Source organism: Thermobia domestica, chromosome 14 (assembly GCF_964235325.1).
Source record: "Thermobia domestica chromosome 14, izTheDome1.hap1.1, whole genome shotgun sequence".
Taxonomy (NCBI): domain Eukaryota; kingdom Metazoa; phylum Arthropoda; class Insecta; order Zygentoma; family Lepismatidae; genus Thermobia; species Thermobia domestica.
In genome coordinates this window covers 16,623,419-16,648,765 of record NC_137467.1, presented here as the reverse complement: position 1 = coordinate 16,648,765, position 25,347 = coordinate 16,623,419, and the positions used below count along the sequence as shown (strand labels likewise).

Sequence of the window (25,347 nt, the reverse complement as noted above, 5' to 3'; positions counted from 1 at the left end):
GGCTAAGGTAGGTGAATAAACCAAGTGATTGATAATGGAAGAATTGATGGAATGCGAAGGTGGAAGGAAACGGGAATACTCCGAGAAAACCCACGGATATATTATCCATCACAAATTTACTTGGTCAGAGATCGAACGCACCAGAGCTAAGCGCTCTATCACTGAGCCACCGTGCCCTATAACTGCTTCTTCGTTAACTTCTTTACAAACGAATATTACGAGAACTAGAACAGAACCGGCTTCGGTAAAAATGCCTTCAGTAAAGAGAAACCAAAATATTGAGGAAACAAAATCATTATATAAAAAAACTAAATTTAAAACTGGTTTTGCCTATCTCTAGTGTAAAACAGTGGCGGCTCTTGAGGGACATAAAACCTTAACTTACCTCTCGTAAACAAGAATCGGAACTTAAAATAACGGGTCATCCCTTGGCTTGTAGCGAGAATATTCTAGATTCTACCAATGCCACTTGCTAATTTAACCCTTTTAGATTCCGGATTCCCTATCATGTCCTTTAGGCGGGAAATTTAAAGAACTCGACATTACTCTCTCTCTATCCCTTCTTGACCCCCCCCTGTATTAACGCAGAGACCTGAAAATCAACTGAAAAATACTAAAGAGTGTACTAATTGCGTGTACAAACTTTCAAGCTTCTATCTTTAATAGTAAGGGCGGGGGAAATAATATATCAATAATCCCCACAATGCCCCAGATTACCGCAAAAGACTGATCTCTGGGGGGGGGGGAATTCCCGAGACATCCCTATTTATCCTAGGATCATGGTTCGCCCATCATTCTCTTCAGAAGAGAACTGCCTTTCAAACAATGCCGTTCACATGTCTCCATGTATCTGAGGCGGGAAATTCACGAAGAGTTTTTTTTGGTTAAAATATCTTTTTTTATACTTTTCGCCCCTCTAGATCCCCCGTGTTAAACACAGTGATCTGAAAAAAAAAAATTGATAAATACTACTCGCTGGACTGAATGCTTGTGCAAAATTTCAATCTTCTAGGTGCAAAAGTAAACCCACCAAAAAGTTTATGACGTCATCACCTATGTAACGTGTTCTCCCATGCCTCTAGACTTGAAAAAAAAAACGAGATAAAAAAAAGCTTTATTGGTTCTTTTTTTAATTGAATAATGATACTACTTTGGTACCTAAAAATAGGTACTAGAACTCCAAAGGGCTAAAAAAAAAAAAAAAATCACACCGGCAAAAAAAAACTTAAAAATGTAATCCTTAGCAATCTGATAACGGTTTAATAGAAGGAAAACGAGGAAGGGGAAGAAAAACCGGCGTACTGTAATAAAACGGGGAAACTTAAACAATCAGGAACAGCAATGAAATAAAGCTTTCCAGTTGTATTAAAAAATACTGATTCTCAAATGCGAATCTATGAAAACTGATGTGCTTACCATCACAAATCACTCAAAAAGCCGTTTTCAAGCCTATATGAACTGTTACATAACAGCGTTCCTTCTAAGTTCAGAGTGATGTTAAACCAAAACAACTAATCCTCTCTAATATTACGGCGAAATGCTAGCAACTTACGAATGTCCTGTATCAAAACTTACTACATTGTCACGCGATTTCGTTGATACGTATTTACATCTTGTCATTCTGCCAGCAGCGGGGCTACATATGACGGGATCTACAAAACTGTAACGTTCAGTACTCTCCTACCGGGAAGAGAACCCAGGACATCGTAGTAAATCAGCGAGAAGGATTTACCTTTAAGAAGACACGAATGGTCAGCAGTCACAAATCTACCGTTATTTCATGCTTATTCTCACGAGACTAAGTAATAAACCTGAAGGTATGAAGGGTTACCATACGGAATAAAATGGTTCATAAATAAAAGTTTCCTAGGGGTCTTCAAGACCAAGCAGGGGGGGGGGGGGCAAAATTATTGACACTAATAACTATAGTCGTAATTACGATTATGAATTTCGCAACAAAACGTTAAATATAGTACAAATGCAAAGTAACTAGTAAGGCCTGTGGTTTCACTAGTTACGCAGTAAAAATAATAATAATAATAATAATAATACTCCACACTAGAACGATATGGAGAAGTGTTGTTGATGGGAATACACAATTTATTATCATCAAAGATTTGACAATACAGTGCTGCTCCTGAAACTATAAGAGTCAAAACAAAAAGGGCGGAAAACCAATGAGCGGAAAGATGCAGGATTTATGAATGGTTCGTCAGGTAAAGAAAGAACCACTGCAATGGAATGGGAAGTTGCCCACACGAAGAGCGCAATATCGGACATCAAACTCTGAGGAGCTTGTCTCCAAACCTACTGACAAGTTTGAAATTAGACCTGAACCTTACCTCTACGCCACGAAGATTTACCACTGAAATCACCGAAACGTACTCTCCCTGTGCCACTAATGCACTACTTCCAGTACTAAAAATTCTCGTAGCCCTGGCCAAATGAATGCAAGAAAACGCGTGCCTTCTTCCCGAAGCACAAAGTGATACACATTCTGGTATTTCAGTGACCTGCCTGAAAGTTGGCAACGCTGTGAGGTACGATCTTGACAAGTCGATCGTGGCTTTGTACCTGTCAAGGTCATCTGTTTTGGAGGGTATGCGCGACCTGGCAACGCTGGTGTTTTCCAGCAGACGTGCTACCCAAGCAGTCAGTCAAACACAGACACCACCAGCTGTTCACATCCACAACACACCACAAACCCACTTCCACCGTCCCAAGGCCGTACAAGACAAAGACATTCCACCCGCTGACGGCAATCGCCCAAAAACCCTTTGATGATAAGGGAGGCTTATTTACCTTCAATTCTTCATTTCTCCACACCCACTGGTAGGCGTTTCGAAAACTAAAATCTTGTAATGGATAATTTCATGCTTGTAACTGAAGAAATCTCTCCGAGACTAATTTGCGGACGTGGATGCACTGGACAAAACAATGCTCCAAGTTTAACAAAAACAAAAAAAACAAAAAGTATTAGCTCAAAAACATGCAACAACCGGAGGGAGCGACTAATTGGTTTACATTTGTTGATCGACTTCATTACTGAAATTAGTCAATTACTGACGGCAATTGAAGATCTCAGGTATCGACTTCAATGTTAATCACGCCAAAACTAGACTCATTTTTAATGCTACATCTATGTCGAAAAAGCAGGACAATCGCAAAACCCGGGAGGAGCTTTGGACGCAGATTGTGGTCATGAGAATATTTGAATTTTTCATTGAAAATCGTAGATTTATGGAAGGCGTCCAAACTTTTGGGGGTTGGGCATTGTTGGTAACTTCTGCGAGCAGAACTGGAATATTTATACACAAATAAACAGCAATAAGAAACGTTAATGATAGCAACTGACTGACCGTTTGTCGATTAGTTCTCTTGAAGGCCAAGCTTCTGTTCTACCAGAAATACACTCTTCGCACGAAAAAGTACCTGAAGGATACGTCCTAAATTCCAGTGATCTGTTTTGAGAAAAAAATTAATGGCTAATCATTTTAAAGAAAGAGGTAAATGTAAAAGGGCATCCAACATTCAGAACAGGCCTTACTCACCCACAAAGTGGCCTATGGAATCCGGTGGTTCAATGTCGCGTTTACAAAAGCTCTCCATTGGCTTTTATCCTTAGCCAAGTGGATCCAGTTCCTAGTTTCTACCACTGAGCCACCGCGGTCTCTCTTAATCCATTGGTAACATACTGTTGATACTATAATGGCCTAGCCTTTCAAGTTCTTCCTTTGTCTTGGACGTAGTTCTAAAATTTTTGTTTGGATGTCAAAGCATTAACTTTATAGCAGTCAATAAGTATGTAAAAGAGCATTGCCTAACGGACAGACATTCATTCATATCACAGGGTAGAGGGGATCAGTTTTTTTTTTTTCAGAAAAAAATGTTCGGGGGACACACTTAGTATTCCTGGGGGCACTGTTGTACTGTTCTATTTATTATATTATAGACGTATTATTTAGGTGTCCTCCGGGGGGCAGTGTCCCTCAAAAATGTCTAGAAGAAACACTGGTGGGGATGACAAAACATGTGTCAATAGTGTCGCGTAAATAACGCTTTTTTTTTCAGTTGAAAATTACTCTTGTCTGGTACAGAATCACGTGTTCTTGTCAAGGTCCCAACAGCTGCTAAATGGAAACTTTGAACCGCTGGCCTTGCCCAACACCTCAGACGAAATTTCAAGGATAGCAACCAGTACATCTCTCTTTTTGCCTACCATTGCTCATGAAACCGATTTACCTTGCCTGTTACATATGCCAATGCACACCTGCTCCTGGTTCACGTAATACATTGAATGACAGTTCATGCACTTTTGTAAACAGGAATACTCACAAAAGTACGTTTTTCTCATGGTTCGTTATTTTATGGTAATTAAATTGTCCGCTTCCTTTGGGTCTCATTGTTCTTTGTTTACCGCCAATGATGACCTTGCGTGAAATGGAAAAATTGTTCACGAGTCCGAATTACAAATGAGCGCGCGAAACACATACCACAATTGTAATTCAAACGAAGCGGAATTCTTGTCAAAATAGCATCCTTTGCTAGTGTTGGACTGGTAAGAGAGAACAAATGGATTTGTAACATAAATGGCTTTATCCTACCACTAAGTTTCACTATACAAAAAAAGCATCTTTTATGCACTTGTATATACACATATGTAGAAAGTTAATCTAATGTGGTATGAGCGTATATACGTTCTATATGTCCAGCCCATGTAGTAGGTCAGTATGTGATAAGGCGATCTACTGAAGCAGTGAAAACATTTCCAGCAATATACCCTTATCGTAAAAAGCGCCGTAGCTTTTTTTTTTTTTAAAGCTACCGAATTTTACATAACCCAAGATGGTGGTCTTCAGAAACAAACATGTAACATTTTCCAGATGAAATCCAGCAAATTCTATCAAACACTGAGTCAGGAGTTGACTTTTCTAATGCAGACAATGATGTGGGAGGTGAAAATCACCATCACTACAACCTTCCACTGGAAGCAAGAAAACTAGGGAGGGTACTAACAATTAGAGGTTGCCTCTAAAAAAGTAATCGTATGTACTTTCGTACGTTCAAAAGCTATCTAATGCACTTGTTACATTCTATCCTAGCAATTCAACTGAACAATACCAGGTTGTATTAAGTCTTAAAACACAACGTTTAAAAATTTATTTGCCATGTATTTAGGATACCTACAAATCTGGTGCATAGTTGGTGCAAACGTGCAAGGGTACCGTCATCTTCTTTCAATGATTCCCAGCATCCCGTTCGCGCGGCATACGTGCCAGGCCCATCTGATAATAGTTCTAGGACATCACGAAAAAATAACAGACGCAAAAACTTTATCGAAATATTTTATTTTTAATAAAACTTTTTCCGGTTATTCATTGAATGGATCTTGTATTATGAAGGCCAGATACACACCTGTTACAAATGGATTTGAAAAATATTTTTCATTTTTAAATCACGGGCCAGATGAAATACTTGCGAGCAGCAATTTGGCTATCACCGGTATAGACCAAAAACTGTAACAGACAAGGTTTTCTTGTGTCAATTCAGCACTGAAACAAGAATTTTTGGAATGATCAAAAAAATCAAAAGATTGCGACCTTTGCCAATAATTAGTTCCTGGATCAGGAGCCACAAAATTTTTAAACTGTCCCTACATCGAGTTTTGGTATTTTCTACGGAAACAGCACATCATACTGAGTTATGTGATAGTTTGGATTTTGCCACACTATATGTAGTTCTCCAGATATAAGGCGTACAAGAAAGTTTTGATTGAAATATATTGGCTGTTATGACCCAAAAATAGGTTGCATCTTCGCAGTTTTTCCTCTATTGAAACCGGGATATTTCAACCACTTCCGGTTTCAATGCCAAACACTCATCATTAGCAAGTCAACCATAGTTCCATACTGTACGAACGGAAACTTCTTTTTTTTTTCTTTCTTCAAAAGCATAACCACATATACTAATCAACAACATATGAAACAGCACGTATACTTACTTTCACTAAGACAAATACAGAAAGTTCAATATATGCTCGTTGTATAAGTCAATAAAAATACATAGAACTACATATTTCTCTCCGTGCTGACAAAACAAAATTATTTTATTTGTGTGAACACAATAAAAGCGCTCTTTGTGCTACAGTACATTCCTCGCAAGACTAGTAAAAACAGTGCAAGAGTCTTTGAACATTAGATTGTTTTTATTTTTCGTTGTTGTTGTAGTAGTAACTCATGCCATCACGTGACCAACAACAACTAAGGCAAGAAACCCACACCTAGCTACGTTTGTTTACCTTTTTGCTACTCGCTTGAGCAAAATCTGCAATGTAAATTTCTTTTTAGCGACTCATGCATCGCGTATCGTCTTGAAAACACGCGGAGAGCTAAACAAAAGTAGATCTTGTAAAGTGAGATCATTGAACTAACTACTACTTTTAACAGGGCTCATTACACACTGAATTATTCGTGTAACAAATCACGCACATAAAATGATGTTGCATAAGGAGGGATGGATATTTTATATTACAGATTACGACATTGTTTGAAATATACGGGAAGGCAAAATCAATATGGTGTTATACTACAAACAGCACAGAGGTCTATGTGCTCTGTTGTCCACGAGACGAAATAAGAAATAAGATTGCATCGTCTCGACTGAAAATGTTTCTAGTAGGGATGGGCAAAACCGGTTTCTATAAAAACCGAAACCCGAAAAACCGACATGTTTTCTCCAAAACCGGTTTGGTTTTTCACCGAAACCGGTTTCGGTTTTCTCCAAAACCGGTTCAATTTTCACCGAAACTGGTTTCGGTGAAAACTTAAAAAAAAAACTATTTCTGTGGAAATGGATTCGGTTTCCGGAGAACAACGAAACACCATTCTGGTCAGAAATAGAACAAGTTTTGGAAAAAACCGGAATCGGTTTTGAAGAAAACCGAAACCGGATCATGTGAAAAACCGAACCGGTTTGGAAGAAAACCGAAACCGGACCATGTGAAAAAACGGTTTTTTGTGCCCACCACTAGTTTCTAGTCTCTTTCGTAATGCAAAATTTGTGATTCTTCCGTTAGTTTTATATAGAAGTTATCAGATATAGAATCATTTCTCAGGTTTATGTATAAGCTATCAGAATCATTTCGAGTCACAACAGGTTCACGAAACGGTGTGAAATAGCAATTTATACCATATTTATTGAAATTAAAATGAAATCTTTCAGTTTGACGTCCCACAATTATGCCCTTTAGGCTAAGGAAGACGACGATTAAAGCATGTGAATGCAATACAAAAGAATGCAGCGATTATGAAAATATTGGTGTAATGAAAAAGAACCACGAAAAATACCGGAAACCTGAAGCTGCTATTATTCGCTCATATGGTCAGATCAAACTACTGTCCTTCGCATCAACAAATAAGGCCATAGTGTATACCACGTCAAGGAATTTAGTTTATCAGAGTGTATACAACGTAACACTTTAAGTTTGAATTTTTGCACTTAATTTCACACTTATTGCTTACTCAAATCTGTAAACTAGAGAAGTTGTTTGGTTTCACTCAACGGATAAATAAGTATTTTGTATCCTGAGCATTATACAAACTGATGTGCACAGTTGCGCAGGTAGTCTATTAAACAAGGATAATAATTACTGCCATAAGGTTATATGGGGAGTCAGTATGTTGGGGGGAATATACAGGGTGTTTAAAAACAACACCGACAACGTTTGGGAAATGATTCCTGACAAAAGTATATAGATCTACCTGGGTGCACAAATCATTTCTTTCGGAGTTATGGGTTACCGAAAACACGAGAAAAGGAACTTTGAAGATCTATAGCTCCGAAACTACGGGACCTATCGTCTTCGGATCAAGACCACTTAGGAACTAGTATGTGCGCTATCAAAAAAAAAAAAAAAAAAAAAAAAATCAAAATCCTAAGGTAATCACGCAACAAATTTTATAGAGGCAGTTTGGCTACGGGCATATAATTTGAAGAACTCACCAACTATTTCTTTAAAAATTGTGAAAGTACCACAGGATTCTGAAACTTGGATATTTGGATAAGAGCACATACTAGTTCCTAAATAAAGTCTTGACCCGACTACGGTAAGTCCCATAGTTATTGCGGCTATGGGCCTTTAAAGTTCATTTTTTCACATTTTCCGCAGCCTGTAACTCCGAAAGCAAGCACTTGTGTACCCAGGTTGGTCTATACTTTTGTCTAATCTTGGTGTCATCTCCCAACGTTGTCGTCGTCGTTTTTAAACACTCTGTATAGACGGATTACCTAACTTTTGACTCACTACCTCTAGGCCAAAATTAATGATCGATCTAATAGTTGTTAAAAGTTTGTGTCTCTCCCGAGCAGACAGGCAGAGAGTAAATACACAAAGAAGCTTTTGTATTCATCTGAGAATAAGACCCTGAGACGAATATTGGGACACAAGAGAAACGGGAATGGTGAACGGCGGAAACTTTACAACGAGGAACTACATAATTTATACCGTTTACCAAACATTGTTAGGGTCATCAAGTTTCAGAGGCTCAGGTGGGCAGGCCATGTAGCCAGAATGGAAGAAAGGAGGAATGCTTTCGAAGTTTTTAGAGGCCTCATCCCGGCGAAATTAAAATACCGCTAATTTTACAGTAATTACGTGATATCTTCAAATAGATAAAAGATAAATGAAATATGGAACAAGAGCGCCCTAGACGATATTATTTTGCGTGAGGTACCGTTATCACAAGTCACCTAGTGACTTTCAGTTTTCAGCCATTTAGAAACGCGAAAATAAATGCCGATTTTCAAAATGGCTCGAAATCGAAAGCACATAAGTGAGTCATGATAACGGTATCTCATGTAAAATGATATTGTCTAGGGCGTTGTTGTTCCACATTTCGATTATCTTTTATCTATTTGAAGATATCACATAATATTACTGTAAAATTAGCGGTATTTTAATTTGGCCGGGATGAGGCCTCTTAACTGGAAATCCAACCGAAAAACGACCATTACGAAGATTAAGTGCAGATGGGAGGACAATATTAAGATGGATCTCCAAGACTACGTGGCTAAGGATAGAAGTCAGTAGAGAGCTTTTGTCAGCGCGGTATTGAACCTCCTGGTTCGATAGATAGGCTGTCGAGTGAGTTAAATTCTTTTGTGAACTCGACCACTGAGCCAATTACCCGAAGTTGAACAGAGTATAATGACTTCCACACTCACATCATTAACAATCATTTCGTACTAAATTCCCGTGCAAATCTTAATGAAACTTACGAGAATTTGATCTAACATTGAAAAAAATAGTTAAAATTCAATGTCACAACTGACCACCCTTTGCCTTAATGACTCACAAATAGATTTGAACTTAAAGGTCTTGCAGCACAATGTGAATGTCATCCAAGCGTTGAATCTCGCACGATAACAAATGTATTATATGCAATATACTACAACAAATTCAAGATCATTTGCAATGCAAACGTGTGACATGAGGGATCACCGGTCATGAGGTTAAAATGAAATAAATTAGTGCCTTTTGTCAGCTTGTACTTCATTACATACATGGTGAGAACAACTAAACGAAATTAACACTTTTCCTTTACACCATTCTTCCCCTCTCATTTTACCTGCACGAAGACAGAAAATGGAACTGAGTCACAATAGTTCTAAGAAGTAATTGTAAGAGAGACTTTTCTTTTTACACGCCTATTTCTTTCAGCTTTCCTTATATACCTCAAACCAGAGTACTGTATATGCTAAAAATCCTTCAATAGGTTCTCGTACTTCTGAACTTGTAGGCAACTCAATAAATATTTGACTAAATAATAGATTGCAAATTTCTAATTACGAAGTTGCTTTAAAAATTACTTTAAAAAAAAAAAAATACGCGTTGTTGTTGCGACCTTCACAAGTTGGTCAGAATATATTGACACCATTCCAGGGCCTGCAGATTATACATCAAAAACTTTTGATCTTTATCTACGCCCTTAGCAGTGATTTTTAAAAAGTGTTCTATATTCTAGTGTAAAGACTTCTTTACATAACACTTTTAGTGTAAAGGAAATGCGAATTTGAAGCCACACCACAGATATACACAATGGCGTAAGGGAAATTAAACTTTAATTATTTTAAATCGGAAAGAAAGTCCGAAAAATTTCCAGATAAAGAATATTTTCAACCTTCAGCTATACGGTTAATTAGCAGTAAGTGTTACAAGACTTGCTTTTCACGATTCGACTAATGTCAACAATACAATTTCAAAGTGGACTCCTGAAAATTCTAATATTTTTATGTTTTACATCCATCAATGCAACGCAAAACATACCTTTTTTCTTTGCGATAATCGACAAAGAAGTTGCGATTCTGCCTTTGAGGTCAAGAGGCCTCATCCCGGCGAAATTAAAATACCGCTAATTTTACAGTAATTATGTGATATCTTCAAATAGATAAAAGATAATCGAAATGTGGAAAAAGAGCGTCCTAAACAATATTATTTTACATGAGATACCGTTATCATGACTCACTTATCTGCTTTCGATTTCGAGCCATTATGAAAATCGGCATTTATTTTCGCGTTTCTAAACGGCTGAAAACGGAAAGCCACTAGGTGACTTGTGAGAACGGTACCTCACGCAAAATATTGTCTAGCACGCCCTTGTTCCACATTTCAGTTATCTTTTATCTATTTGAAGATATCACATAATTACTGCAAAAATAGCGATATCTTAATTTCGCCGGGACGAGGCCCCTTAAGAGAGATGGATGACTAAGGCAACTGAATGATGACAATAACTGATGGAATGAGTACGTGGAAGAAAATGGAAGTTCCCCGAGAAAACTCACGGACATGATTTTGTCCACCACGAACTTATTTCGCCGGGATCGAACTAGGGATCTTACGTACCGAAGGTAAGCGATCTATCGGTAAGCTACCGTGTGCTCCCTTTCAAATGTAGCATCTGAGATAGTTCTCAGATAAAAAAAAAATCTATTTCTGATAATGTTTTAATCTACTCAATTGGCTTTACTATATATATATATTGTTCCACTCCTATTTGATCTCTTGAGAAAGGAATTTCAAGCGCGGTTACTAGCAGCAGAAACAAAAAATCAAACGGCCTCACAAAGAGTCAGTGATGCTTTGTGAACAAATGGGAAGTTCTACAAACGCTATGCAGCCTTTATTTTCATCTCGTATTAGCTATTTCAAATAATGGTACTAAAACAAGAGTTAAAATGCAAAATTCGTTTGCCCCTTTCCAAGTGTACTTTTAAAAAGAAAAGAACCGAAGCAATCGCGCACGATAGCTTTCGGGAATATAAAAATGCTGTAGAAACGGAAACTTCCAAACAAGAGCCATAAAAGGGGACGAAGTCAGCAAAATTTAGTTACTGCACATTACTCCGAATTAGACTATCACTACTACCTGACACTATAAAGGAAGTGAACCCTATCGATCACATAAAATTACATATGCAAGCGAATACTCGTGTTAAGGTAGCCATATACAACTCTGTGCTCTATTATGTGAATTTGTTGCTCCCCATTTCAGCAAAATACACGCAGAGAGGAAGGACTAGGAAGGAACTTGATTCTAACAAAATACTGTGGTAAGAGGCAACAAAAACTAGCATTATCGATGGTTTTGTGGGTATACTTTTTGTAGATCCCTAGCTACGCCCACACTGCCAATACTTCTCATCTTCCTTCCTTGTGTCTTGACTCATTACTAAAGCGCTCCTACATTTTACTAAGATTATGAAAGTGCTCCTACGTCACACATCGGCCACTGCAAACGATTTAACATTTGTTATGCTACGAATCTCTCACAAAGTTAGAACAAGAAACACGTGGATCAAAGATGGAAGTTATTGCGTGCACGAAAATACAGCTATTGAAGTTGCGATGGGGCGGACAAATTGCAAAAAAATGATCGATGAACAAAATAAATAGATGCCTAGAGAGAAGTAACCTAGGAAATGTCCTAATACGAAGTGATATGACTAAATCAAGAAGCACAAAGTAACGTGGATAAGAACTGAACAAGACAGAGTATGAAATGTATTTAAAAAAAAAAAAAAAAACTTTTGTAAGTAAGTGTACATGCCACAAGATCCCTACGACGCTGGAGACACGTATTTGTCGTTGGAAGATTTTATTTCGGGCATTTCGTTTCCGCGGCACCCCCAGCTTTATCCGTCAGACCTCCACCCACTTCCGTCGGTTGTGGCAACAAACGAGGCAAATCCAACGCAAGAGACATATCACACACACACACTACGCTTGTCTTCCACATATGTGGATCGCTGCCATTGTAAACATTAAACGGCATAAATAAAACGAACCGCTTTAGCAGCTCAAAAAATTATCTTTCGACAGAAGCAATTTCGTTAAGTTAAGTGACTGGATACGGTACAGTTTCAAATAATGTCTTGCTTGATTACACGAATCAATACGTAATTGGTTACTATTAAACTTCTCTTCGACCTCGTGAGTCAACAAAGGTTTGAAAGACGTCTAAATACGGATTACAGAACAGTTCATGAGTCAGCAATACTTGGATTAGTTTGACCCATCTTTCCATTCTACCTTTATCTTTAACCAGACATTACGAGGCAGCAAACTCCGGTCTAAGAAGCAGAAAACTACTACAATAGAAGCAGTGTCTGATGCAGCTAATATCAGTTATGAACCAGTCAAATATTCGTGAGGCTCTGATAAGAGGAAACGTCACAGTAACAGGAATTTCAGTTGCGTTCATTGCAATTACAAAAACAAACGGGAAAATGGTAATGGGAAGTGTCAAAGTGTGCTGCTGTCTGTTGTTCTTGGTGTCATAAACAGAGGGAGAGAAAGTCGGCTGCTTATCAAACTTCAGTTATAGATCAAAATACAGGAAAAACTACAAAATTTAACGGGAAGTTAATAAATTACTATTATACATTTAAAATGTCCGACTAGATTCCCTAGTTGAGTTCAAAAAACACACATCAACCATTTTTCTTTTACACCTTGTACTTGGCCCTAAATTATTTATAGGCGTACAAGAATTCTTGTATGGCTGCCATCCCTGCACAGAGAACCACCCACTAGTTCCACCCAGTCATTTTAAGCCTTTATCGGTTTGTACATTCCTTGTCAGAAAATCTGGAAAATACAGAGCATACATAACGTCTAATGTACGCTCTGTATTTTTGTTGGCGATCCGTACCTTGTTTCCTGAGGGAGAACACAGTAGGGCCGGAAAGAGAAACACCTCAGTGCTGTGTGACTCAAACTTTGGAGCGCTCTTTGTCTAGCACGTGTTCTAGCACTGTTTACAACACTGAAGCTAGGCTTGGTTTGGCTGGCCTGTCCTCTACGCAATGTGCGAACGGTCTAAACCAGAAACTAAATTTCATTCTCGTTCTAGAGTTTTATATCTTTAAATAATAGACGGAGTAAGTGTACAGGGTGTCTACTAAAATTCCAAAATGAAATTTCGTGACCTTTCCTTTACCAAACCTAAAATCTCTTAACATTCTCAAATACGAAACGAATTTGGGTTCGAATTAGACCGAGTTTTCATGCATGCGATAGTAGAATGCTTTGCTTGCAATTTGGTAGCGTCTAAAGCCGACCATAGACATTTTTGGTGGTAATTTTTTACGTTTTATAGAAAAAAATTTCCAATTTGTACTTATATTTGTACAGATAAAACAATTCGTGACCTAAAAGCTAAATTTCTCGACTTCCATGACCGTTTTCTGATTTCGTGACTTTTTCATGACCGATAAGACCCCCTGGTGTAGCATATAATGATAGGTATGCTACAGGTGTGGTATTTGTTATCGTAGAACAGCAAATTCTATCAACAAAGGCAGGTGTGTCCAGTTTGTTTTCAATATTCCTAAATACCAGTCATTTCAGACAAATAGTATGTTTTAGGAAGATATGGATATAAGCTTTAGAAATTCTTATTCCTTCAAAATCATTTTACATACAAACTCCAAAGAGCTGCAAGTACTATGGTATTATTAGTCTATTTTTACAGCTGGCGAAAATAACTATCGGGATAAAAATAACACGACGATAACTCCTAGCTGAAAACAACATTACTAAAATGTAGGTGAAAAATCCCAATATACTTGCTTCGTATTTAAGTAATTGCATGAAAATCGTACCGGTCATATACTTCCGTACGACCTATCTGAGTGTTGATTACAGGAGACACCTTGTGAACTAAGGAGACACTGGAACTCAAAGCTATTGTAAAGTGTTTGGAATGGCGGACACGAATGTTATCAGTGTTCAAGAGACTTGTGTCTGCCGTGTTCAGCTGCCACATTCTGGATGATGCGCCTGCACACTTCGCCACGATCGCCTGTCAATGCTTACATAATACGACATTACAACATCGCTAGAATTGTACCTATAAATAATAAAAACAATAGGAGCAACAAGTGTATTGCGACTTTTCGTACACCTTTTACTATTTCTCGGAACTTGTTCAGGGCACTACTTTAAAACTCTGACTTTTCGTTATTTTGAAAAAGAAAATTGTGAATTTCCATATGACCCTTGTAATAACAGTAATCAGTATTACAATAATATAAACGAGTATGCCACAGACACACACACATCAAAATATATAAAGTCACTAATTCAAGACATGTGGAAGAGATACACCCAAGCTGAGGATATACATGCACACGTAAGCCAAATTAAGGTAACAGCAGAAATCGAAAAGTAATAATGCGATTGTAGGACAAAGTAGAAGCAGCAAACTGCTTTAAATTTCATGCGCAGACCAAGAAAAAGCAAAGTAATAAAGCAGAATAGATAAGAAAAAGACAATTTGCGTGTTCAACTATGAAAATGCACAGATAAGGGTAGGAAAGCAAGAGAAAGATGATACCAGCAATAACAAACAAACACTGGATCCAACATTCATAATACAACTTTCTAAAAGCAAGTCTGAGCACAGTCCATGCAACACCACTGAGCGGCTCCAGCCCTATTTTGCCTGTCTTGGAGCCGAAAAAGAAGGGAAAAAGTTGCTTCCCAATCATATTACGAGCGAATGAATTTCAATACATTACCTTTCTTACGCTTCCACAACCAGTTCGGATGCGAGCTCCACAGTGCCATCCTAAAATTAAAAACGGGAATTTGTTACGAAGGATACAACCGAAAATAGGTCATTTAATTTTTCATTAGTTATAAACATTTTAGCGTACATTCAATACATACAAAACGTAACATTAACGATCACAACGCTATGAAGATGTGCAATACGTAAGTATACTTTCATCATCATTGGGAAATAAATATCTGCACGGAAAAAGAAAATTAAAGTGCATTATATATATATATATATATATATATATATATATATATATATATGTGTGTGTGTGTGTGTGTGTGTGTGTTTTACTGATTTATAGCACACGTTCACCAGAATTAACTAATCGTTGGCGACGTTGACACCAGCGAAATATAGTAAGCATCTTGTGTGTTCACGCCAAGATAACCTGCTTACGCACATTGATTGTCCGCATTTAGTAAATCAGGAAAAACTATGATTTCAATCCTGTCAGACTGCCTGTATAAACCAGATTTACCGTTCAGAATCCAGCGAACTTCGCACGCATGTTTTATAGAAGGATCATTTCATAAGCACACTAATTTTTGGTGACTTATACGTTTATTGTTTGGAGAGGATCTGTTTATCGGCCTTCATTGCAATCTCCTTGTTTGGCAATGACGGAATCCCAACGTCCGCGTACCTTCTGTATTTCATCAAGGACGCCATCTTTTGTGAAGTTGTCGAATGGTTCGGGTATAAATGGAAATCGATGCCCATAAGTATGTTGTTTCAACTTCGGAAACAGGTTGTAATCTTGTGGACTCATGTGTCACTGGAAGAAGCATTAAGTAACAGTTCCAACCGTATTTGAGACGCTCTGCTAGTACAGCATTAGCGGTGTGTGAGTGATGGTGTGGAAAACCAGTGAACCCACACTGGAACTATGATCGGTTTTTGTGCTTTTTTCTGACATGTCGAAAAGTTCACATGCCACATGGCGATCTCGTTTAAGTGCATCTGCCACAAGTTGCACACTTCTTTCATCGGATGATGAATTCAGCTTTCCTGGTCTTCCACCATTCTTTATGCTTTCGCAACCACTACAGAAATGAATAGTCCAACGAGGAACTGTGTTCACCAGAGAGCGCATAAACACACGTCCTACTGCCTCAACACCTCACCTTCAACTGATGAAATGATTATCTCGATTTCATCATCCACTCCGCAGTGCATTTATGAAATTACCCTCGTACATCGAAACAAAATTATCACACTGAACAATGTTCTATGCGTGAGGGAAAACTTTGATTGAAAATTCTCCCGATTCTGAACTAAACTCCGGATTCTCTTTTAAATCTGAACAACATACAGGGTTGACACCAGCGACAAATGGCGAGACCTGAAACTAAGATAACAGTAGCAGAAGGGACAATGACATTCCAATGAATTTCCTCACTTAGAGACGGGAGCTTACAGCACATAGTTTTATTAAAATAAACGTCCTTGCAAAAAACATTGAATGGGAGGCGAGAATCTGAATAAGGATATATATGGTCAGCGCCGTTAGGGTTACTTTTGTTGAAACAAGAGTTTACTCCGTATTAAAAACAACCATAATATACTTATTGCAAGTAACGAAGGTGAGACGACCAGGGTGTGTATTTATTACACGTCCTCAGAATAAAATCACTACTATCCACAAACCTAAAATTCCATTCCTAGACAATACTTGTTGAACAATCCCAGTCTCATTGTAGACGAAGTTCAACATCACATCGATCACAACGAAGCAATGAAGACTTACACAAAATGTGTCTTGAAGTTCTGCCTGCAAAAATAACTACGTTTCCAACTGAACACCTGACACGATAGTGCAGCAAACGTTAACAAAGCTGCTTGTGCGGAACCAGATAAACCAGCCTGCACTCGTTACAGTAAAAGCTCTGACCTGACGACAGAATGGGATTTATATCGATTGAATGGTTAATCTCATCGAAGGTAATCTCTCAGTTACCGATCAACTCAAGAGTTCGCTTTATTCTTTCCGTATTACGCTAGGTAGATTACATTCCAATCTCGTAGTTTGAAATTACGACAAACTATATCACACGACTAAAACTTATCAGCGATCAATACGATGCCTAGCGCTCCAGTCTTGTATGATACATATCAACATTGAAGTATATTACAGTACGTAAACTATTCTTTATTCTTGATTAAAAACAAATCCATGGTGCCCATCTCTTGAGTTCATGGCCCATCATCAAACTACCGTTGTAACTTATATCTGAAAAGGGGACATATAATAGCTTAGTGGTCGAGAGTTTTATTTCAGATGCGAAGATCTCTGATTCGATCCCAGGTTTTGTGAATTTCAGACAGACAACACCGTGTTGTGTATTTTCTCCGGGTTATATTTCCTCCCACATCCTCATTTCAATTATTTCCCGATAATTCAACTTAATTCTCATTGTCTCCTTTAGCCGTTGAACGTATATTAAAAGATTTCAATTCATTCATATCTAAAACCTCCCACCCCCAGAAGTGTTTAGTTGTGAAGTGGGAGACTCAATTACTTCTAGTCGTCATTTCTAGCACCCTAGAGCGGAATTCGATACCTCTCAATTCAACGTTTCCTATGGTTTCAGGTGTAAATTAAACACTGAAAAATTGGGGCACTACTACGAACTGACCCTCAGATCTTGCGAGTTGTCACACCCAAAAATCAAAATTTGATTTTTTTTCTTTTGTGTCCCAATATAATACCAAGGTTATTAAGAACAGGGTCTATTATTAACGTGCACCTCGAATCACGATAGGGGTTTGAATTCGATAAGCTGCGGATGCATATATCATTATACGAGATCAATTCCCACAGACCATTCCCCACTACACTACCTCGACTAAGAGACAGCTCGATTACTGGAACATCGAGCGTACCCAAAAATAAAGTAATATGAATGTAAGGATAAAATTTAAAGCAAGTCTTGTTATAACATGTGTGTTATAGCTTTGGCAATACAACACTGACTTCTTGACACCCGTTATGAAGGTGCAATCTGAAGTTCAAGGTTACGGATTTCAGAAAATGAGAGGTCAATTCTAACCACCAAAGATTTCTTCTGAGTAGAGGTCTGCACGGGCCGGAATTCTTAGCCCGGCCCGTGAAATTAGTCCGAAATATGTTTTAGCATTTAGACCCGACCTCTTGTAATAATCAAGCCCGAATTAGAGGAACTTAATAATTAACGCAAAATTTTATTTTTATGTGCAGTAATTTTGCAGTTATACTTTAAAAGCTCTGCAGAAAGAACAGTCCAATAAATCGATTAGGTATCGTTGTACAGTACATTAACAAAGTTTGGCCCGAGCCCGTGCAGACCTCTACTTCTGACAGGGAGGTCAATACGTCATGTAAACCTGCGTCATGCTGTACCCAAAAAACGATAAAGTATTGTTAATTACTGCCACTTATGTTCTCAGAAAAAATCTTATAAAAGTAGATTATATATATATAAGGCAAGAAAGAGCACAAATAAGGAATAAAATCTTTGGGCTACATCAATCATTTCTGTTAAATAACTATAGTTAGGTATATGTTCAAGTGTACAAATGTTAGTCGAGTTATGAAGTTTCGGGGGGAAGGGGGTCCCGACCCGGTGGACCTACCACGGGTGCGCTCCCAATTTTTGCACTTACATTTTTAAAAAATCAGTACAAATCTAATCTTTTAATTGGAAAAATGAAATGAAATCATTTCAGTTTTACGTCCACGTTCATGCTGGTTAGGCTAAAGGAGACGGTGGTGATGAGAGATGAGTGAAATGGTGGAATGAAGAAAGTGGGCGGAAACGGGAGAACCCCGAGAAAACGATGTTTGTCCACCACAAAGTTCACTTGGCGGGGGCCGGGATCGAACCCGGGACCCCAAGCACCACAGGTGAACGCTCTACCACTGAGCCACCGCGCCCCCGATCTTTTAATTGGGTTTAACTTTTGAAATTAATAATAATAATAAAAATAAAAATAAAACTTATTGGTTCTTAGAAACTAAATTAAACCTTTAAGTTGTACGTTCCACAGTTAAGTCGTGCAGGCTAAAAGAGAGACTGATGATCAGAATGTCTGAAGGTGCAATAGAAAAAAAAAAAAAAAAAACTAAGAGGAAACTGGAAACTCCAGAAAACACACAGGTTTTCCTTTGTCCATCACAAAGCTTATTGGCTGTTGGACATGACCTGTCAGTTTCTGACAAACATGTAGCCTTAGATTGTACTTTCATAATATGTCTGATGTTGAAATTGTTACAAATTAGTAGTTCTTACTCTAGTTAAATTTTAAACGTTACACTACAGGGTTAGCATAAATGAGTCATTCGTTTTGAAAGGGCTATATTTTCAAAAGTATTGCACATACATACATGGAAGATAAATGAACTCACAAAGTTTGTATTGTGTCGCAGCACGAGTCCATCGGGTGTGGCAGTACGAGGTTTATCGAAAATGGAGGGGGAAAAAAAGTCAGTATCAAGACTTGTGTTGTCATCAAAGGAACAATACTGGTGAACATTTGCAGAGGGTGTATAAACTAGGTGAGTTTTTTTTTTTTTTTTTTTTTTTTTTTTTTTTTTTTTTTTTTTAATCTCTTTCATGTGTGTACGTTAATACTTTTGAAAATACAGCCTTTTCATTTATGCTAGCTCTATAGTTTCAAAGCTAGAATTACTTGGAAGAGAGAACTGTTACGTATGAAGGAAACAATCAGAAACTCTAAATTCAGAGTGACGGAATTTCTGACTACTTCATTTCATTTCTCGTACAAAAACTTCCAGATCAAACTTGCAGTAATATGCGGAAAATACAAAAATTGGAAGTTAACCATGGTAAGTTTGTCTAAAAACGAAAGTGACGCTCTCGTTTGAGAACCCAGAACACAATGTATCGACGAATAATAATAATAATGAGAATCAGGAAATGAAACCAAATAAAGTTCCTGCCACTAAACCCTCGACGACACAACCCTCCTTTCATCCGTAATCATCATTCCCATCACGACGTATCACCTGGTACCAGAAAACCGGTTCCACGCACTCAGGTATATTTACACACACAATGTAGAATATGAGTCACCAAGGCAGCATGTCACCCAGAACACGTAATCACGCTTCCCTTATTCCTTCCACATACATTCTCTACGGCCTTTCCCCCAACAAACTGAAAGATACACCTGCCGAGATAACACCAAGAATTAGAATTCAACAATGTAAAATGCTCTAAATGCTATTCTTAAAAGTAACTCGATAACAGCTGGAAAAAAATCTTAAACAGCGGTTCACAACCTTTCCAGGTCTGGGAAATGTTACAAACATAACGAGAACTGACTTGTCAAGCTAAATTAGTCTACGTTACTCTTCCGGTTTTCGTATGGGGGTACCACGAATTCAATTTTGCCCTCGCTTCTGGTCTAGTGGCTAGGGCGCGCACATTTGGTTCATATGATGGGAGAGCATTAAAAAATGTGAACGCATTTATTGTGGTTTGGATTTCCGCTCCGAATGACTTTGGACTGCTCTCTACTCTGAAAACTAAATTTTAGTCCAATATAATACTGAACGCAAAGGTTCCGGAAGATATATATGCTGTCATCGTGATTAGAGTACCATCATCGACGGGACAAGTATTGTATGTGCACACGGAACAGGGTTGGCAAAAACCATGGTTTTTATTTTAAAAAAAAAACGGTTTTTTTGGTTTAAACCAGGTTTTTATGGTTTAAATGATTTGCTCTATATATTCATATCATATATGGACAGAAATAAGTTTGTTTCGTCTTGATGTTATTATGCAACAACCGGGTTATGCTGGAAGGGGTCACATAAGCTTAAAGCGGAATAAAAACCGCTTCTCGAGTTACATCCGAGAGAAATTGTCCTCCATTTGAACTCAGAACCAGGACTAATTGGCCACAAATGCGATACGTCTGCCGACTCACTCACGAAGGAATCCTGATAAAAAAAAAATACGTTGTACTGATCTTTACATGCTTCTTAATATAATTGTCAAGAGTCATTTCAGAAGGACAAAAAGATAAACAGTTGCACAAGTGAAACCATTACACAGAATTACATATGGAACAATTTCAAAGTACTACGGAGTACTGAAGAACTAATTTAGTTCAAGTTAGTTAACAACGACTTTTATTGGTCCAAATTAAAGAAATACACCGACTTAATCTGCATATCAATAAGAAAAGTGAATAAAGATACGAATTATTTGAGTCCACTTTGGCTCAAACTCATTTATACATAAATAGATACCAAAGATACTTATTTCACTAAATGCCTCTCGTGAGTCTGTATGACCCCCCCCCCCACATACACACACAAAGTACGGCATTTTGATGTATTTTATCAATAGTAAACATTGAAACGAAACAATATTTAGAATTTTTCTTCAATTGCAATTACATAATAAAAACTACAAAAAAATTACAAAATAAACATTTATAAACTTGTAAAAAAAAAAGTTGCTTTTGTAGTATAATCTTTTTGAGTAATGAATGGGGAATTTAGATCTGAATATAATACGAATAATATACGGGAGTGAAACGTGATAACCCACAAATGTGTGTTCATCAAGATTTTATAAACACTTACACTTTTACGAACATTTTGTTTTTTGGTTTAAACCACCTTGGTTTAAACCAGCCAACCCTGACACGGAACATATTTTTTAATTACCGTAAATAAAAATCAAACCATTATAATACACAGCAATTGTGAAACTCATCACTGCCGAACCAATGGTTGTCGTGCGATTCTATGTGCATAATCCGAGTTCTATTCCCGATAAACAAAAATCTGGCACAGAGACAATTTGGAGCCCAGGTATAATGGCGCCGGAAACAGACGTTCTTGTCCATATATCCAGTCAGAATCGTGCCATTTACTGGTCACCATAAACTTACTTGGACGAAGATAGAACCAGGGACCCCACGCACCAGGGGGTATGCGCTCTACGACTGAGCTGTGCCCCCCCTACACACACACCCTGCCTCAATGCACTCAAAATATCATTAAAAAAAAAAAAACTACCCCATAAAGATTTACCTTACATTCTACACTTAATGGTGTGACAAACCTAAGCCCGTTAATCATGCAGATAATTACTTTTACACTTTTCTGTGAAAGAATTGGAACCGTTTAATTTTACGTATTTACACCAAATTATTTAATGTCCCATTACTCCGCGAAAATTAAATTTTTAACTTTTTTTTAAAAAAAATAATTTGTATTATTTAATAAACATTAACTACACTTGGACAAGAAATCAGTAAAATTACATAATGGAAAGTGATTCATTTCAAAGAGAACCCAATACATAGCACCAGAACCGGATTCAGGGGGTGCTAAGGTGCACGTGCACCCCCCTTCGTTGTAAATATACACTAGCAGTGAGTTTTGCAAAAATCAAGTTTGTCAATTTTCTGAAGGTTGAAGAAAGAGGATTCATCGAGAGCAGACACTGAGCATTTCCGGGGCAATTCCTAATTCACACTTCAGATGCCTAAAGGCATTTTAAAAACTCAAATTTAATTCAAATGTACTGGCTGTTATTTGCTGCACCCCCCTCAGAAAATCCTAGATCCGACCCTGCAAAGCACCTCTGGAAACCTTGTTTCATGCTGAAGAGAATGCACTATAAACAATAACTTTCCAATGAACAGTGTTGATGCAATAGCTATTTCACTGCGAGTCCACGATTTTCTTAATACTAACAGGGTCAATGGGCCCCAGGGACTTACTCCGTTGTCCACTGCACCTAATTTTTTGTGCATGAACATATCTTTGTTATGTTTATCGAATGGAACACGTTTTATTAGGAAATCCCGTTGACAGGTCCATGTGCTTTTCTTGTGCGGAATGTTGTTGCTGTTGGGAGACGCTGACTGTTACAGTCTCGAAATTGATTTAACTAATTATTAAATGTTTCAGGACTTAAAATTGTAAAATTTCGCGACATACCGGTTGGTGACCACAGCGTTAGAATAGAAGGGGACTACAGCTGACTAGACTGTCCTTAGCATCATTTCTGAAGAACATATTGCTTTTTAGCGATTGTATAATCGGTTAACATTCAGAACCAATATAATCTAGCATTCGTGCCATTTCACTTTCCCCAGACTTTAAAAGCAGAGTAGCATAAAACCAGAATTCTTTATCCTGTTATCTATGCACAAGATTTCGAATGATAAATCGTGGTTGACACTAATTCTGTCAACTTTTTAGGGGGAGAGGGTGTTGCTGTAACCAAATCCGAACTCCCATGGTACTAGCTATATTGAGAGATTAGAAAGAACTCTACTGTTGGTGTAATGTCTTTCACATACGCCGCTGCCGGCTGTTCTAATTACAGTTATGAACAAATTAGCAGTGTCAGTGTATACCACGTGAAGGAGTTTGGTTTCTTCTAAAATAAGGAAATAAAAAAGTACTTGATCGTTAGATCCATTTTAGCGTGCTATTCCAACAGATAGACTAGTATTTTGTATCCTATGCATTATACTAACCCGCTCATCTCCTCAGCACTGTAGGTAGTATCCAAGCGAGGATAATCAATTACTCCTATAGAAATACGTCGAGAATCGATCTTTTTTTAATCCTATATGTCTTGAGATGAGCTGGATGGATCACATAAATGAACGTAACTCCCCCCCTCCCCCCACACACATGACATTTTGCAGTTTATGACGAAATGAAAAACTTATTACTTACGTTATCACAACAGTAACTACATTTCAAGTAAAATTCAAGAACTAGGAAATTGTTGGTGTCATAGTACATCAACCATTTCCTGGAGTAAAACTGGGACGTTGCAGTGCAGTGAGAGTTGAAAAAAGAAAAAACAATCGCAATATGTTTAATGCCGGGAGATTATCTGTTGCAACACGCATGAAATTATTACCTCCTATGATGGTGAAACCAACTCCATTATCATAAGCGATGATCTGATAAAACCGAGTAGCAAATTTCGGTGATAAGTGGCGAACCTCAAACCTATTACTAAGACATAAAATTAGATATATTTGATGAAATATGATGATAGATGGCTTATGATTAATACTTCGGAGGAGTGAGCAAGTTTCTGACCACAAGGTCCTACCCAACTCAATGATCATAGTGCAAATGATGGGAGAAAAAAAAAACCTTGCAAATGTCAGTAGAGTTATCTGACTCATTTACATTGTTATGTACTTAAATGGTATATATGCAATCGATTCTATAGTACAGACTACGCAAGTGTGGTTTCGTGCAACAAATCCCGAACTTCCAGTAATTACATCAAATTTCCAAATTTCCTTAAGACACAGGGTGGGCCAGTTTCATTCCTGTTCGAGAGAGCCATGTCCGTTCATCCGTTACTCCACACGATAACTTAAGCGGCTGAGAATTTTTTAATAGACAGCTAGTGCAATTGTTGAGTTCTATAATGGAGTCCATATCTTAACACGTTTACAGATAACAGTGCCACTTTCAAAAATTCATTAACAATCAATAGTTGCCATGCAACCTGCACTCAAGCAAATATTGGTTACCTAATAATAAAATACGTAATAGCGTAATCCCCTTTACTGTTTTAACAGTATTTGTTTTACAATTTATACAGTCTACAACCATCACCCAATGAAATCTAAAACAGGGTTCTTACATTTTTTTTTTATTTTTCTTTAAAAGATAAAGTATTGTGTAGACTGAACTGTGTTGCATATGTGCCATCAGTGTAAGTAATCAGTGACATCACTGCAGTGGGTAAGCTTCTCTTGTAATGGGAATGTTGATAAATGTTGACAATGTTTTACTTCCCTTTTTAATTTGCACGTTTTCTTGGTCAATGTGGATAATAATGTGTATTATTGGCTTGCCAGAAGTATTCAATTTCTGTTAATTTTCCTCTTCACTTGGAAACAATGATCGTATGGGGGAAGGGGAGATTTCGCCTGCACCTAAGATGAGATCAGAGACTTCCGCGGGACTTTTTTTTCGGGGAGGGGAACAATTTTGATGCTCTCATGTATGTAATACATCATATAAAACAAATATTTATGTACATCATAACTACGGTATATAAATTATAGTATTTCATATAGTAAGTACTTTAGTAAATTAATATGTTTTGACATGTATTTCCAGGAACACCCTTGATACGTAATCGCAGGGGCTATAAGACCTTCCGGATAGTAAGAAATAACTCGACAAAAGTTAACTTGTAATCTGAACGCT

At 37.7% G+C, this 25,347-nt stretch overlaps 1 protein-coding gene across 8 annotated transcripts in view; it reads right to left on the bottom strand.

Moving 5' to 3' along the window:
* The window catches only part of LOC145669547 (protein brain tumor-like), a 229,349-nt gene that overhangs the window by 37,923 nt on the left and 166,079 nt on the right, over nucleotides 1-25,347 (bottom strand). For 6 of the 8 annotated variants that reach the window (XM_081737735.1, XM_081737739.1, XM_081737737.1 and 3 more), the window contains one exon: nucleotides 15,082-15,131. The exons of the other annotated variants lie outside the window; for them this stretch is intronic. The gene's annotated coding sequence lies outside the window, so the exon portion shown is untranslated. The remainder of the gene's footprint in view (nucleotides 1-15,081; nucleotides 15,132-25,347) is intronic. 8 annotated transcript variants of the gene reach the window in all.